The sequence below is a fragment of the Amaranthus tricolor genome, chromosome 11 (genome assembly GCF_026212465.1).
Source record: "Amaranthus tricolor cultivar Red isolate AtriRed21 chromosome 11, ASM2621246v1, whole genome shotgun sequence".
In the NCBI taxonomy this organism is placed as follows: domain Eukaryota; kingdom Viridiplantae; phylum Streptophyta; class Magnoliopsida; order Caryophyllales; family Amaranthaceae; genus Amaranthus; species Amaranthus tricolor.
The window spans coordinates 17,586,731-17,594,230 of NC_080057.1; positions in this window are offsets into that span (position 1 = coordinate 17,586,731).

A 7,500-nucleotide genomic window follows, 5' to 3' on the forward strand; every position below is an offset into this window, starting at 1 on the left:
AAGTGAGAGTAGGGCGGATGGCTCTTTTAAGCTAGTTCACATGGACCTTTGGGGGCCATATAGAATTAAGTCATTGCAAGGAGCATCCTATTTCCTTACAATCCTTGATGATCACAGTAGATGTACTTGGACTTATTTACTCCACAATAAGGGCCAAGTGGAGAAGACAATTAGAGACTTTATTGCAATGGTAAGAAATAAGTTTGAGAAGGAGATTAAGGTAATCAGGTCAGACAATGGCACTGAGATTGGAAAGGAGCAATGTGTGCACATGTTCAAGGAAAGGGGAATAATGCATCAAACCAGTGTGGCGGGGCCACCTCAACAAAATGGGAGGGTTATGAATAATAGAAGAAAGAATCCTTCTCCTTAAGCTTCGCTTAAGCTACTACATAACCTCTAAAAAACTCCACTCAACCATATCATAAGCTTTCCTTAAATCCATTTTCACTAAGACAGCTTCAGGGGCATTCTTCCTACCATAATGCTTAAGCAAATCCTGAATCACCATGATGTTATGCACAATATTTCTACTTTCCACAAAACCAGATTGATTCTGGGAAAAAATATCAGGTAGAACCAGTTTCATTCTTGCACATAAGATCTTAGTGATACACTTGTAGATAACAGAGCAAGATGATATAGGTCTAAAGTCAGAAAGATGAGTAGGCTGGGCAACTTTTGGAATGAGAGAAATAGAAGTAGAGTTTACCTCAGTCAACAACTTACCATTTTCAAAAAACTGTTGAACAGCAGCCACTACAGACTCACCAACAATTGGCCAAGCATCCTTATCAAATTGACTCCCAAACCCATCAGGGCCAGGAGCTTTAATACCAGCAATGCTCCTCATAGACTTATAGACATCATCAGAAGAAAGAGGAGCAATTAAAACAGGATGAATATCATTAGCAACAAGAGGGCCAAGAGCAAGAATCCTGGAATTAACAGATTTTCTAGCAACAGAGGTCCCCAAGATGTGTTGGTAATATTTAACAAATGCATCAGCAACCAGGTCAGGGCCAGAAACAGTATTACCTTCCATGTTAGTAATAGAATGAACCTTGTTCTTACTCTGTTTCATCCTAATACTATTATGAAAGAACTTAGTATTGAGATCCCCATCTTTCAACCACATAAGCTTACTCTTTTGCCTCAAGAAAGAGACATAAGCAGTATGAACAAAAGAGTAATGAGCAGCAGCAGTTCTTTCTTGCTCAATCAACTGAACATCCAAAGGATTAGCATGTAACTTAAAAATCAAACTTGTTTTAATATTAAACACACCTAATTATTATTTAATAAAGCCAAATTACGCAAAACTAATATATTAATGTCTCTAATCCCGTGTCTATTTCACAACTTAATTAATTTAATACAAACTTTAAGCATTAATTCTTACTAAGTTGAATTTACCAACTTTCCTAAAAAGGAAAGTCTTCTTAATGGGAACTTACTAAAAAAAAGTGTTAGAATCTTTTTGGGGTTAATAAGGGCTTTTTGGTCTTTTGACTTTTGATGGCAAATTGGCACTATTTATACAACTAGAATAAGGGGTGGTATTGGATCAAAGATCCAATATCTGATATTTGCTAATACTTCCTCGTCCGAAGCCCTCCCCTTTGTTTAAGTCTGACTTCCCTTCGCTTCGGGCCGTAGCGGATACATATCATTAGGGTTTTCTTTTTATTGACTTTCTCTCTCTATCAGTAGTCCGCAAGCGGGTAAGTGTAAGACCTAATCCGGCTTTCCGTGCGATATCTCCTTGCTAAAGACCTATCTTATGCACATTACAGTAAGGAAGCTTCAGAGCTGTAAAGGCTTAATAAGCACATCTCCAGTAGTACACTTAGCTTACACCTTATTTCAACTTTCACATGAAGCACATTTTTACGAAAAAGTCTTTATTTATATTAACATAGCATTAAGTAGACAACATTTTTTTTGCAATTAAATTGAAATTTTATTTCCAAAAGGAAATATTACAACCTAACTGATTTATGAAAAGCATCAGTATGGAATTAGACCCACCTTGACGGAAGGGTTGCCTAACCCACTCTTCATGTGCAATAAATCATAAAACTACATAATCAACAGTAATCTTTGAGCTTCAGTAGCTCTACATGATACTCTATCAAGAATCTCCCTATAAACCTGCATCCAATCTTTCTCTTTGTGCTGGAATCTTCGAGCATTTCGCTCTAACCAAATAGCATACAGGAATTCTGTAAAGCACATTCCATAAATCTGAGCTACTACCTCTTTCTTCCCACACATCTGAGCTGCAATCATTATCTCCTGATCACAAGAATAAACTTGTCTTTGAATTTTTCAAATTTTGAGAATCTGCCTCCAAACATTCAAACTAAAGTCATATTTGAAGAAAAGATGCTCTCTGGTTTCTAAGGCTGCAGAACAAAGAGAACAATTAGTATCACAGTGAATATTCCAAGAGATCATCCTATACAGCTGTTAATTGTCTGTTATGACAGATTAACCAAGAAAGAAAGAGACTTTTAGGGGAGCCTTTACTATTCCTTGTGATATTAAGATAGAGAAGCTTTCCTATGAGCCTTCCGTATATTTCAGGATCTTCAATTAGTTCCCCTTGATCAACAGTGAGTTTCAAGCCTTGAGGAAAAGGAGTTTTTGTTGGACTTGTGCTAGTTAATCCTCTTGTCTCTAGAATATAAAGCACATATTTTCTCTGATTCAAAAGAGTTCCATGAGAATTCCGAGTAATCTCTATACCAAGAAAGTATCTTGCTTCTCCAAGATCTTTAATGGTGAACTCTTTATCAAGATTTTTTTTAACATTGCTATCGGAGGAAGCATACTTCTATTAGTAAGAAGAGCATGCTGTGTATGCCCACTAAACTAAGATTGATTGTATGAATGATGTTCTTAGCTTCAATTCCTTCATTCAAGCTCATAAACTGAAGTTCCACAGCTACCTTGGAACTCAAGTCACCTTGATTGCCTCCGCCTTGTTAGAGCTCCTACTGACCTGAGCTGCTAGCATGGCTGTGGTGGAGCTTTATTTTGATGTAGATGCTCCTGCATCATTCTCCCCCTCTTGAGAACCTTCCTTAACATCATCAACTGGTTCATCATCCAAGTATGGAGCTAAGTCACCTACATTGAATCTTGCTGATATGCTTCCCATCTCTGAAGGCAACTCCAACTTGTAAGCATTTGCTCCCACTTTCTCCAAGACTCTGAAAGGTCCATCACTTCTAGGCATAAGCTTATTCTTCCTCCTTACTATAAAGAGTGAGTAAGTAAACTACCTTACTAAATCCCCAGGCTTGAACTGCACATCTCTTCTGTTCTTGTTAGCTCTCAGCTTGTACATTTCATTAATCCTTTCTATTCTTGCCCTCACTTGTCCATGAAGCTTCAAAACTTCTCTGAAATAGGGCTCAGCAAGATGATTAGCATCTTCCGTTTTTGTACAAGGAATGAAATGGGCCATTTTAGAGAACCTGTCCACAACCACCGTTATAGCATCTTTCTTTGTGTTTTAGGCAAAGCAACAAGAAAATCCATTGAAACTGCTTCCCAAGGCTGCATAGGGACCGGAAGTGGTGTATAGAGCCCCTGGTGAAACTTACTCTTGGCTTGAAGTATCCAAGTAGCGCTAAAAGGAAAAAGCGAACTATTGGAATTCTTGGGCTTAGCCTTTGAATTGCCCTAGATCAGTCCTATACTAGGTTACAATCAACCCATACCTAAAAAGAAAATAAAAAGATCGAAGTCGAGAAGCTCATCGCTCATGCTTCCAACCCGTGCTTTCAACCCAAACCTTATTCTTCGGAATGGCAAAGGGCGGAAAGGGGGGCTTTTAGACGTTAGGCATGAGAAAGAAAGGGCATCGTTCTCGGCTGGCCGGACATTGGAGTCGGCGCTCTCCTCAACCGGATCAATTAGAGCTAGATATTTGAAACTTCCGAAGGCATTAACTCAAATGAGGAAAGTGAAAGTCCCCTCATGATAACTTGATCACACAAGGCCAATTGAAAGGGCTTTCTTCGCTCGAAAGACGAAACTAAACTAGCGCTTTCTTTCTATACGAGAAGAATCCTTCTCTATCTGATATTTGTTCTCGCTCGCGAAAGGGTACGCCCACAGATCGCTAGGACCGAGAAAGGAAAAGCCATTCTAAAAAAGCATAGGTATTCACCTTCAAAGTTTGCTCACCATGCTCAACGCACGTTAGAAAAGCGTGTAAATGTGCTTTTCGAGCATCTTTTTGTCGCAGGGGATGCTGAACAAAGATTGACTCAATCCACGGTCAATTCTGAAAGATCGGATTCTTTTTTTTATGTTTCTGAATTAACAACTACAACCTAAAAACGAAAAAGCAGCTAGCCCAGCTCTTGGCCTTGGATAAATCCCCTTCCTCAGCTTGAAAAAGCCAGCTCTTGCTTATGCTTCCTTCCCTATCTATTGCCCATGTTAAGCGTTAAAAGCCCTTCTATGGCCTTTGTCGAGTATTATTGAGTTGTAGGAGAGCTTCCTTGCCTAGCCTATGCTTCAAGACCAGTTTCAAGCTTCTCACAAGGAACGATTTCTTCTATTGGATTGAGCGAGGGGATCCCTTTCTGTTAATACGGAAAGCAGCCTGGTTGCCTATACTTGGTTGCAGGAAGCTAGTCGAATGCGTGCTCTTGTATCCCTTTCGGTGGTTTTTTTCTTTTTTGCCTTTCCTCTGAGGTTCGCTAGGGCGTGGCATTCATTTACAGTTAGTAAACGAAGGGAAGGGGGAAGACATTCAATTCACAGAAGAGAATCGGGTCTCATTCGGCGATGCCTCGTTGCAACAACCTCAAAGGGAAAGATTTGCTTTGCGTGCCACCTTCGCGTGTGGTGGTAGGATCTCGCTTTTTGTTTGAAGATTATCTGAACTTGTCTTCATTCAAGAAAATGATGTCAGTCAGACTAAAAGGGGCTCTTCATCCAAGAATGAGCTAGGCTGGCCGGCGTCTTTATTTTATGAAGATTGGCTTCCCTTTAAGGCAGTTTATACTCACTTACTCCTTAGAGTAAGGTTATGTAGTAGCTTAAGCGAAGCTTAAGCAAATTTGGAGAGTCATTCCTATTTGGGTCAAATTTCAAAATCTCCCTTTGAATTGCTGGGGCTTGGACTCTTTAAGCAGAATTAGTAGTGTCTTAGGAGTTCCATTATATGCTGATGATTGCACTTCTAATCAGAGAAGAGTTTCCTTTGCTCGGGTGTTAGTGGAGTTGGACGTCACTAAGGCTCTTCCTGAGAAAATGGCTATTGAAACTGCTACAGGAGATATTTTTCAGCAATCTGTGGAATATGAATGGTTGCCCCCATATTGTAAGAAATGCTTTCAGATTGGACATTGTTGTGAAGATAGAATGCAAGAGACAAGAATGGGAAATGGTTGGGTTGTGAAAAAATGGGTTCCTAAGAAGAAACCACTTCCGGATACGCCTAGGCAAGAGACCCAACCACAACTTCAAAATCTTACCCCTGATAATGTGATTGTTCCCATAAATAGTGATGAAGAAGAAGGTTGGCAGCCCATTAATAGGAAGCAAGAGTCTAAGCTTCCAGGGAATCAGAAAGGGAAGAAGAGTACAGAGCAATTGTTTAGTTTGGCTGAGTCTGAACAGGAAGGTGATCCTGCTGGGATGGTTGAAGACCCAGGCCCTCATCATCAATGATTCTTTTTACTTGGAATGGTTGGGGTCTAAATGATCCCCTGAAAGTGAAAGATATTAGGAAGTATATTGAAAGGACTAGTGTGACAATGGTGGGTTTATTAGAGTTTAGATCGCCACTTTTTTTTCGGGAAATCGACCGGAAAAAACATCCAAACTTTCTTCTTCTTGCGGTAAGATGCAACCTTTTCCTTTACCTCAATTCCCTTCTTAGCCTCAACAGCTAAAACATCCCTTTCTGCAGCTCCTGGAACAGCCGAAGAATCTGGAGTTTATGATTCCAATTCTTTCTGGCTGGCATAAGAACCTGTCGGAGTCCTTGTAGATGGCAAGGAATCAGCTATGGAATTTCCTCTTGTTGGACGTAGGAAATCTTTGACTTGATGCCTCCCCTTCCTACTACTCGCGCTAAACCATCTCCCGGTAGAGAAAGTCCTACTATAAGTCTTGAATTGACTACTCTAAACCTGTTCGTGGAATTACTTTCATTTTAAGTTCAATCTGGCCCTCCCTTCTACGTGAGATTTTCTTGCCCTAGTTTCGTAAGCCCTCTCACATTCGTTCGAGCTGCTTCGCTCCTTGTCAAGGATTCATGCCCAGAATCCGATAGTGGAACTGGAATAGAATTGGAAGTTTCCGGACCCTGTATTTCCATCATCCGATACTATGACTTCTCCTAGTGGTTTTATAGGCATCTATCCACACTCACTCCTTTAATGGCTATCTTAACTCACGATATTCTATGCTTTCATAGTAATGGAAAAGCTTGGAGTAAAGGAAGATTCCGACGAATCGGACTAAAAGGAATAGGTTTCCTATCCCCTAGGTGGCAGAGCAGCCTTTCTAGTTTCGAGTAGAGCTCACTTCCCCACTCGGTTCCTAATCTGTGGATTACTAAAAGACTCCCGATACCAGACATTACGCATTAGACTGATTGGACCCCTTTGGCTTGGCTATTCTGGGCCTTCTTCTATTCGTACCTGCTTCCGTTTCTGCCCCCGCCATGAAAGCTTTCTGGTCCAGGCCTCAGGCACAGACCTGAAACTTAACTGATACGCAAAACTAAATGAAGCACAAAAGTCACTAAACTGCTTTGCTTGCATGGAAGGCAATTGCTTTAGATAATCCTAATCCGGGGATTTGTTCCAGTAATGGCATAAACGTCCCGGAAAGATCAGATATGAAATCAGATCTGGTAACCAGCTGAATAAAGTCTGTCTAACTCCTTACATTGGCTAAGGAATGAATGCTGACAGAGAGAATGGACTTGATTCACCTTTGCCTATACCTGCATGTAGCAATGAAAGTAAGTAAGAACTTGTTAATAACGTAAGTCATTCCTAAATATCTAATTCTCTCCGGGTTTAAAGGGAGCTAATGGATCGACTAAAGACTCGGGGTTTGAGGGAGCGAAGTTTCCCCTTCTGGGAGATCTTTAGGATCAATACGAAGCCCGCACACAGACAGGCTAATAAAATATTATGATTACCTGCCGGCTACTGCAGTTACTAGCGTGACCAAAATAAGCCGCAAGAATCATCCCTCTTACTGCCGGGGCGACTGTTAATGGTTTAATGAATATATCCCTTTTAAGCTCTAGCAAAGCTTCCTAGTTCGATTCATTTGCTTGACCTTTTCTCTCCATAACTACAACTGCTCCTTACCTCGTTAGCTACTTCACTCTTTTGCTTTCCTCTAAAGAGTGCCATGACCCTGCCTTTCTGACTTCCGAGTCACTCGCTAGTCTTCTTGCTTTATACCCGGAACCCCAATGGGGTGGATTAGCTTCCATAGCTTCCTAACTCA